Raw genomic sequence first — 10,951 nt, forward strand, 5'->3', positions numbered from 1 at the left:
CTTCTAAAAGTTCATGGGAAAACGAAATGAAAGGAGAAAGGGATTTTTCCAGGAATTTTCTGACACCTCTGCAGGTGTGTCATATGACAGCATGCTACTAAAATTCAAAATTCAATAATGATCTCGATATTTTTAAATGTTTCATTGATGGTATGAATGGATATATTTGAGCTGATTTCTACTGTCCTGTTTTTTCCGGTTTATCTTACATCTTTTTCTCCGTGCTCCCTGGGAGCTGCTTTCCTTTCTTTCTATTGTATTGTGAGGTTGTCACCTTGAATTGATAAAGTCTCTTTTCACTTACTGGCATTTTATATCTGTGGGATGATGGTTGTTAGCTGCCACTGAATTGGTTCCTGACTTCTGGCGACCCCACTCACAATGCCATGAAATGCTGCCTGGCCCTGCACTGTCTCCACGGTCCGTTGCAGGGTCAGGTGGTTGCTATTCATAGGATGCTCACTGGTTTGTTTTGGGGAAGAATTCTATCTTCCCAATTCAAGAATTCATAGGATTTTCATTGGTTTGTTTGGAGAAGCATTCTATGCTCGCTCTGGGGTTGTTTTGATTACAAGGCCATGCTTTCCCACAATGTGTCATTGTCTTTTGTTTCAACTTTGACATTGCCATTACTCGTCATTATCAATGCATCCTGGTGGCAGGTGTGCTCTATTCAGTTGACATTTTTCTTCAAAAATCTCCAGTTTCTTCAGCTTTGGGATTAGTAAATGGTGCAGAAATTTGAATACACTTCTATTCACTGATCTCCCTGTAGGCTGTGGATATTTCCTTTCACTGACAGCATTGTCCACCAGCGATAGAATCTTGAAATGGCTTTTTCATGATGAACACAATGCTGTTCCTTTTCACTTGCTCCTTCCCAGCATAGGAGATCACAGGATTGTGTGATTCCAAATGGTCACTCTCAGTCCATTTCAGCTTACTCATGCCTAAGGTATTAGTCTTCAAGAGTGCCATTTCATTTTTTATGATTTCCACTTTCCTTGATGGCATTTTGTATGCTCCATGTTCTTATTTGTGATGGCATTTTCAACGGTTGCTTGTTTTGAATCTTGCAACATCAGCAAATGAAGATTCCAAGGTTTATCATATATTCTCCAATGTAAGCCAACCCAAACATCAGCTGAGACACCTAATTTTACCACATAAACTGTATTTAAAATGTGCTGAAGAACTCAGCTTATACTTGAGTGTATCCGGTACTCTCCTTTGAGGAGACAGATCTTCTCCGGTGGCACTTATACTTCTTCTTCATCAAAAATTCCCCTCCCGCCCCCACCCCCACCCCAACAGCACAAATGGTGATTGTACGCATGGATATTGCTGGAAAATATACACGGGAATCAACGTGTCCACATCTATTGTAAGAAATGATGGAGAATCACAATATCATTAACAAATGGAGATCAAAGACCAACTGCAGAAAAGACCAACATAACCAATATGCAAGTTCAAGTTGAAGCTGAAGGAAAGTAAAACAAGACTATGAGAGTCAAATTACAATATTAAATATATTCTGGCATAATTTAGAGACCATCAGATTTGATGCGCTGAAAATGACTAAAACTAAAAGTTGTGGAATGACATGAAGGGAGCCATACCAAAGAAACCAAGGGTCCATTTAAAAGGAAAGGAAGAAAGGACAAAAGTGGATGTCAGGGAAGAATTTTAAACTTGCTTTTGAGGGAATAGTCAGGAAAGAAACCATGGGAAATACGAAACAGAAGATTTCAAAGAATGGCTCTGAAAGACCAGGTGAAGTATTATAAATTAAAGTGCAAAGACTTTGAAGTAAGAAACCAAAGAAAACACATCTCTCCAACTGAAAGAAATACAATTTTCAAACTACAAGTCAAAGGATTCCATTTTCAAAATATTGAATGAAGGCGGGAAGCTATCATGCTATAGTTACATTTTTCTAGATGATGAATTTTAATTAGTAAAATTCTAAAGTTTCTCCACGAAGAATGATCTATAGGGGCTTAGAGTAGAAATCATTGATCAGATATGGAGGTACATAGTTATTGTGGTAGCATTTTTAAAATATTTACATTGATGGGTTTTCTAGTATGTAGGCGTTTTCCAGCAGAAGAATGCTTCAGGTTTATCTAGTGAACCAAAATGTTTAGACATCAAAAGAGAAGGGACGTAACACAAAGACTTACTAGGCCAAAAGAATTGATCAATGCTCAATATTATTAGGAGGTAGCCAATGATAAGGAGACCTGGTAGGGTAATGATTTCTCATTGGGTTGCGATCTGCATGGTCAGCAATTCAAAATCACCATACATTCAGCAGGAGAAAAACCGGTAAACCATGGGATAGGGGTGTGTCACAAGAGTTGACATTGACTTGATAGCAATGAGTTTGTTTCGTTATTTTTTTGTTTTGTCTTGTTTTTGAGCCTGTGATAAGGAACCAATGATACTGAAAGAAGTTTAACAATGATATTTACTAAAATAAGAAATCCAAGTTGCACTGAAGGTATTGGGAGTAAGAAAGGCTTCAGGAATTGACAAAATACCAACTGAGATGCTTCCACAAAGGGAAGCACTCGCTGGTCTGTGCCAAGAAACTTGAAAGCTAGCAATCTGGCCAACTGACTGGGAGAGGTCAGTCTATTCCCAAGGACAATGTGTCCATCATTGTGTGCCTAGTCCAAAGAACAGTGATCCAGCAGAATCCAGAAATGAGAAAAAGATACCATTAACATCACAAGCAAGTGAAATGTTGCTGAGGTTAAGTTTACAACAGTTGCAGCTGAATAGCCAGAAATACAAGGTGGATTGAGAAGAGGCCAGAGTGAAGGCTATCGTCTCTGATACTGATGTCAGATGGATCTTGACAGAAAGCAGAGAATACTAGAAAGACCTTGACTTGTGCTTTATTGGCTATGAAAAGGCATTATGTGCAACCATAGAAACCATGGGTGACATCTAGGAATGGGAATTCCAGAACACTTATTATATTTGTGCATAATTTGTCCAGAGATCAAAAAGTAGTCACTCCAACCGAATAAGGGGATACTGTGTGGTTTAAATTCATAAAAGGTGACCGGGCAATATCCATTCACCAGTCTTGTTCGATCTGTATTCTGAACGATTAACCCAGGCTCTATGAAGAGGACCCCGTGGCTCTGGGTTCATCAGTGAGTGAGCTCTGTGGGCTAACCACCAGGACAGCTGCTCCTCAAGAGAAAGACAAGTCTGTCTACTCTCATACACTTTACAATTTGGGAAGCCCTACAAAGTAAGTCTATAGGGTGCTATAAGTTGGAGTTGACTCAATGCAGTGGGTATACAAAAAAGAATTTGGCGTCAGGAGGAAGACTTATTAACAACCTGTGATGTGCAGCCTTACTTGATGAAAGCAAAGACCACTTGAAGCATTTACTGATGAAAATCAAGGAGCACAGCTTCAGCATAGGATGCACAGCATAAAGAAAATGAAAATCTTTACAACTGGGCCAGTCAACAACATCATGATAAATGGTGAAAAAACAAAACGTCATCATAGCTTTCGTTCTTCTTAGGTCTGCAACCAACACCCCGTGGAAGCAGCAGTCAAGGAATCAAACGGACTGGATGGCATTGGACAAATCTGCAGCAAAGGACTCCTTTACGGCATGAATAAACAAAGAAGTCACAGTAAACAATAAGATGTCCTTAGTCCAAGTCACGGTACCTTCACTCATTTTGTATGCATCTAAAGCTTACAAAGAATGAGAAAGAACACAGTAGAATGGACACATCTGAACGGTGGTGTTTGTGGAGAATATTGATATACTATGGACTGACTGAAGTACTAACAAATCTGTCCTGCAGAAAATTCAGCCAGGCCGTCTGTTTGAAACAAAGATGTTGAGACTTCATCCCACTTACTTTGGATATTGTGTTAGTCTGGGTAGAGTAGAGAAACAAATCCAGGGAGACTCATATGTGTATAAGAAAGAAGTTTATATACAAGAGCAATTGAATATTGAGAAAACGTCCCAGCCCAGTCCAGATCAAGTCCATAACTCCAATATTAGTCCAGATGTCCAATACCAATTTATAAAAATCCTCTTCAGATTCACAAAACACATGCAATGACAGTGAATACAGGAAGATCACAGGCCAGTGGGTGGAAGGTCTTGTGGATCCCGTGGCAATGTAAGCATCTCATCACTGGCAGGGGTCTGTCTCCAGAGCTCTAGCGTAACTCCATGTGTCTTGTCAACAGAAATGTCTCACAGGGAGTAAGCACATGTCCCACCTCCAGCAAGCTATTTATCTCCTTAGCACTTCCAAATGAAGTCATCAACTGTGACCTGATTGACAAGCTAAACTCCGCCCCTTCACTCTTAAGACTCTCATACTGACAACAGATTATGTAATGACTGCATACATATAATCAGGAGGGACCAGATCCTGGAAAAGAACAGCATGTTCGGTCCAGTAGAGGGTCAGGAGAAGAGAGGAAGACCTTCAACAAAATGGGTTAACCTTATAGCTACTGAAATGCCCGAAAGCATCCTTCCTCGGTCTGAGGACCACGCACGTTTTCATTCCGTTTACATGGGATTTCGATAGATAGGAGTTGTCTCAAGGACACCTAACAATATTTTTGGAGTTGATTCTCAGATATCTTACATTTTTCCCTCATTATTTTTCCCTTATTGTTTTCTAGTTCTTGCCCCCTCCTCCCGCCCCCACATGCACTCCTCAGGAAATTATCTGATGAGTACAACTCTTGTATTATAATGAAATATGCAAAGACATGGAGTTAGAAAGCCAAAAAAGAACATTGAAAGAACTTGAGGAAAAAATCCAAGCCTCCAGTTGCAATATCGAAAGGTTCAATGAGCTAAATATTAAATGATGCAGGACCATCCAAGAAAAGGGAAGAATATACAGTCTTGTACCAAACATAACTCATCAGCATTCCTCCACTTCATGAAGGAGCATATGAATATGAACCAATGGTATTGAAGAAAGAGGGCCAAGCTGCACTGAAAGCATGAGCCAGCAACAAGGTTCCAGGAATCAGTGAAACACCAGTTGGAATGTTTCAATAAGCTGATGAAGCACAAGAAACGCTTGTCTATGCCAGGCTAAGACAGCTGCTTAGCCAATTGACTAGAAAAGATCCACATTTGTACCCATTCTCAAGAAAGGTGACCCAACAGAATGCTCAAATTATAGAGCAATATCATTAATATCTGTCATTCAATCAATCAATCACTCATTCACTGCCATTGAGTTGATGCTTACCCATAGCCACCCTATAGGACAGGTTAAAACTGCCCCCTTGTGAGTTTCTGAGACTGTCAACAGGAGTAGAAAGCTCCATCTTCTCTCAAGGAGCGGCTAGTGGTTTCAAACTGCTGATCTTTCAGATCGTAGTTCAATGAGTAACCATTATGCAACCAGGGCTTCTAAACAAGGAAAATTTTGCTAAAGATTACCCAACAATTATTGCATCAGTATGCAGATTGGGAACCAGAGGTTCAGGCTGGATTCAGAAGTGGAACAAGGGATATCATTGCTAATATAGGATGAATCTTGAGGAAGTGGAGAATTTAAGAAATATGATTACATGTATTTTATTATTCTAAGGCATTTAATGGTGTAGATCATAACAAACTATGATGGCATTGAGAAAAATGGGAATTTCAGAATATAACACAACACTTCATTTTGCTCACGTGGAACCTTTCCATGAATTATGAGGCAGTTGTGTGAACAGCACGAGGGCATGTTGCATGTTTTAACATCAGGAAAGGTGTGCACCAGGGTTGTATCCTCTCACCATATTTATACAATCCATATGCTAAGCAAACAATCAGAGAAGCTGGAATATGCAGAGAAGAAGAATGCCACTTCAGGAATAACAGAAGGTTTAGTAACAGCCTACAATAGGCAGATGACACAGCTTGCTTAAAGTCAGGAAGACATGAGACACTTGCTGATGAAGTTCACGGATGGGAGCCTTCAGTGTGGATCACAAGTCAATGGAAAGGAGACCAAAGTGCTCACACATTTTACATTACTGAGTAACATCAGGACAAATGGAGACAAGGTTGACGTTGTCAAGGATTTTCTCTTGCTTGGATCCACAATCAATGGTCATAGGAACAGTGGTCAAGAAATCAAATGGCATTGTACTGGGTAAATCAGCTGCCCAAGAAGGTATGCCTAGTCCAAGCCATAGTATTTTCAGTTACCTTATAAGCATGTGAAAGTTGGACACGGAATAAGGAAGACAGAAGAAGAATCGATGCATGTGAGTCGTGGTGCTGGAGACGAGTATGGAAGGCACTGGGGACTGCCCAAGGACAACCAGATCTGCCTGGGAAGGAGTGACGTGAGAGTGCTTTGAAGCAAAGATGGTGAGACTCAGCACACGCACTTTGGACATGTTGTCAGGAGAGGCCAGACCCTGGAGAACAACATTGTTCTTGGTCAAGTAGAGGGCGGCATAAAAGAGGACAGCCCCTGACAAGCTGGATTGACACAGTGGCTGCAGCAGTGGACGGCGCCGGGCCAGGCAGTGTTTCGTCTTGTTGGACACAGGGTTGCAATGGGTCAGAACTGACTTGAGGGCATCAAAGGGCAAAATCATTCAACATGTTGTATGGTGATTTTTGAAACTAACAAACATGTTTGTCTATGTTCCCTTCGGTCCAGTTTACACGTGCTGTGCAGTACTTAGATTCTCAGGGAAGCTTGTCCTCATTTGCTATCAACATTAAATGACTTATTTTCATGTAATGGTTCGGTTGTTCATACCTGACCTTCAGCGGGAATACATAAAATTCTACCAAGTGCACACACTGAGGGTCCATGTGTAGATGTACATTTTTTCCAAGGAGAAAGTCTTAGACTGTCAGATTTTCAAAGAGGCCCATAACCCAAAGCCAATGCATAACCAACTTCCTCCCCCCGGGATGAATTTCAGAGAAATGTGGAGGAGGCCACCCTCGGGAGCCTGGAGGGCAGGAGGAGTTCCTTTGCTGTTGCGTTTCACTGCGGAATCCCCTTTACGTGACCTGGGTCTATTCCTCCAGGGAAGCAGCCAGAGACTGTCACCTCTGATTCGATTCTCTTTCAGGCTTATAATTTTATAAAGCAAATTGTAAATCAATAACCTTGTCTGCCTTTGTGATGCCAAGGGAAAGTCATAAATATTTCATCTGATTTGTCTAGGAAACACTTCTGTAGCCTTGTTCTAATCAACTGAAATGATTATAAAATAGAAAAAGAGTAACCCCTTCGAACATAATTAATATCCCACCAAGCCCGCTGCCATGGAGTCAACTCCAGTTCCCAGTGGTGGTACGTAAGGTCTTCGAGGGTGGAAAGCTTTCCCGGAAGGGGACGTCTCATCTGTCTCCAGCCGAGCAGCTGCAGGGTATGAACTGCCAACCATGCCAAGTCCAATGCTTACCTCATGGCGCCACCAGGGCTCCTTAATTAACAAGCTAGCAGGTTTAAAAAGTTAACATATATCTATATGGAGCTTCAAAGAAATTGTTGTTCATTATTAGAAACAAGATGAAAGAAGAAAATAGTTTACCTCAGCTGATTGCTATAGGTATCCTTTCTCAATTTACTATTTTAAAAAACCCCTTTTCCCCCATAGATTAGCTGGTGGGTTTGAACCACTGACCTTTAAGTTAGCACCCAAGCATTTAACCACTGGTCCACCAGAACTCCCCCATGTGCTATCAAGGATGCATTTATAAAGGCCCAGCTGATCTGTTTATAAGGGGATGGGCTGTTGGGAAGGGTCGAGTCAGTGCCAACTCACAGCCACTCCCGGGACAGCAGAACCACCGCTAACTGGGCCCTGCCATTCTCACAGCTGTTTCTACAGTCGGGTCCATTGTTGTAGCCAATGTGTCAGTCCATCTCTGTCCGTGCCTGGCTTTCCCGAGCACGATGCCCTTTTCCAGAGGCCAGTCGCTCCTGATCACATGGCCAAGTTTGTGAGGCGAAGCCTCGTCCTCCTCACTTGTAAGGAGCATTCCGACTGCTTAGACTGTAGCCACCCAGATCCCAGCTAAGCTGCTCAACTGGGAGAAGAAATTGCTGACAACAGAAACATTTGTATTGGCTAAGCAGTATGGTTTGATTAAGTTTGCTCATTTATTTTATAAATCTATTGTAAAGCCATTAGAAGAGTTTTATTACTCAAATTATGAGACTGAGTCAGAGTGGCTTTTTTAATCTATAAATTAATTAGAATTCTATTTCCAGAACACCAAAATTACCCACCCTTTACTTGCAATGAATATATTTCCCTTCTGCATTGCAAATAAATTATGATTTAGCTCACGGTGTCCTCAGTTTGCTATCATTTGTATATATGATACTTAGAATAGATCAATAAATATAATTATAAGGGTACTTAACTATCCATTATCAAGGAAATGAAAAGAGCTTATATAGACACCTGATAGATATAAATAACCTCAGTTAAAGCTTTGTCTCTATTCAAAATATGGCTGAACCATCTATCTAAACAATGATATAGTTCTGACCTATTTTTATGTCTTATATATATATATATTATATATATATATATATATTTATGTCTTATATATATTTTTTGTCTTATGCTTTCAGTTGCTTCTGTTGAGTATTTTTGCTTTTCTTTTTTCTGACATCACCTAACCCTTTCTACTGGTGCATCACTTTCTTGACATCCTTTCTACCAGGTAAGCTATCGGGCCATCCCTATTACTAATCCTCTTGTGTCAGATTAGACTTGTTTGTTTGCTAGCCCTCTTCAAAACCATACCTGACTGTGCCCAGGGGATCCTTGCAGGGAGACTCCATCACCACCACCACCCTTACCTCAGCCACAGCCATACACCATCATCCAGGCTGGGTCCATTTAAGAAAAGAGAATTCTCATCGGAGTCATTGAGACTGACAGGATTTATGTAGGAGCTAAGAGAAGCCATTTTGCCGACATACAGGAAGAGATGGTCTGTGGAGTACACAAATGCGGGAGAGAACAGAGCAAGGGTAACAGAAAAGAGGAATTCTACCGGTGTGTTTTGAATAGATCTAGCTGTCATTAGTCAATTCCTTGACACTTCTAAAACCACAATTTGCTTAGACCAGTTTAAATCATGTTTCTTTTGTGTGTAAATAAGAGTTCAGTATCTTATTTTTGTTATAGAATATTTTGTTTCTGTCAGTAAGAAGCAAGGTGTTACTAGCAGAATCCTACTATACCCCTCAGACTAATATTACATTAATCAAGACATATTAGTTTCAAGCTGTGGTCAGGAGGACATCTCCTGTGCTTGGAGATCCCTGTAGCACACCTGAGCTGAGGCAGATGGAGGGACTGGGAAAATAATTTCCCAGATAAAAAAACAAGAGGCATGACTTCTGTGGTAGTTACATAATCTGGTGTCAATTTGGGACTTGAGAGGATTAAGAGTGAAGGAGTGGAGTCTAGTCTGTCAGTCGGGTTATAGCCAATGTGGCCTCTGTGTGGGCATGGCCTTCTCCTGAGAATTCTGGGAACTTCTGTATGCTCCTCCTTGGAGAAAGGAGATACTTTCTGGGCTCACTCCCTTGGAGATGCTCCAGTGACAAGACACATGACACTCACTATGCCCTGGGAGCTGGAGAAGCCACATGAACCTACCCTAATGCAACCAGACCTCTGGAGCTGGAGGAACCACAGAGAGACCCCTGCCAGCACTGAGATGCTTACAACTGGATCCACAAGATTTCCAACCCACTGGCCTGTGATCCTCCTGCATATGGCATCATTGCATGTATTTTGTGAGTCTGAAGAGGACTTTATAGATTGGTATCGGACATATGGGCTAATATCAGACTTATGGAGCTGGTCTGGATGAGATGGGATATTTTCTCAATATTCAATTGCTCTTTTATCTAAACCTCTTTCTTTTTTTTTTTTTTTTTGCATGGCTCTTTTCAGTTTATTGCATGAAGGAGTTACACTAGTCCAAGTTAAAAGTGGACCCCAAATGGTTACATCATACAAGCTGTGAGGTTTTAAACTTGTGACAAGGGACAGAGGGAATTTTTCTACTCATTGCAAGGAAATCCTCACTTAAGCTTCCGTGAGCCACAAGCACTTAAAACCCATGACCCTTCAGCTGGTCGTCCTTAGCCAGTCCAATCTCTACAAGGAACTGGCATATGTTCTTGCGCTGGTCACCCTGGAGCTGAATCACTTCTCCATATTCTGGATGCTCAATCACAGTACCATTGCAGGCAAATTTCTTCTTAAAGGCCTTCACTAGCTTCTTTTTGTCGTAGTCATCAGCGATCCCTTGGACAGTGGTCAGGGTCTTCCTGCCGTTGCGCTGTTGAATTCTTATATGGATATAATCCTCTGTCCCCGCAGGCAGCAGGTCATCACCCTTACTTGCATCAGCAAAGGGGTCGAAAGAGTGGAGGTTCTGGATAGCGGACATACGATACGATTCCTTTTCCTCGGTGGAAACGGCCTGCGGAAGGCGGCGGCTGGAGAAGGCGGGCAGGGGGGACGGAGCGTCGGGAAGCGAGGGGGCTCGAGGGGGAGGCTGCTGAGTCCTCGGCGGCGGCTCAGTGACTGGGCTAAACCTCTTTCTTATATACATACGAGTGTCTACGAATTTGTTTCTCTAGTCTACCCGGACTAACACAACTTCAGTTACAGACACTGGGTTTTCCATCCATGTTTATCTCACTCCCCAACCCCAGCCCCCTGTCAGCACTCTACTGTGATGAAGAGATAAACTGACAAAGATTACAATGATATACCAGATATTAGTAAATTAGAGAACTCAACACAATTTTGGAAGGTAAAAAAACAATAGAGGACATAAAAGAGACCAGAATAGAGACTGGGTCTGCAACTGAACTTCCCTCTGTATTAGAATAATCAGCCATTTAAGATGAAAAGGGCAGCATT

General features: G+C 41.6%; 1 pseudogene; it reads right to left on the reverse strand.

Moving 5' to 3' along the window:
• Positions 1-9,933: 9,933 nt before the first annotated feature.
• LOC142423802 (eukaryotic translation initiation factor 1 pseudogene) lies at positions 9,934-10,607 on the reverse strand (annotated as a pseudogene).
• Between the last annotated feature and the right edge of the window lie 344 nt (positions 10,608-10,951).

The sequence above is a fragment of the Tenrec ecaudatus genome, chromosome 13, assembly GCF_050624435.1.
Source record: "Tenrec ecaudatus isolate mTenEca1 chromosome 13, mTenEca1.hap1, whole genome shotgun sequence".
NCBI lineage: Eukaryota > Metazoa > Chordata > Mammalia > Afrosoricida > Tenrecidae > Tenrec > Tenrec ecaudatus.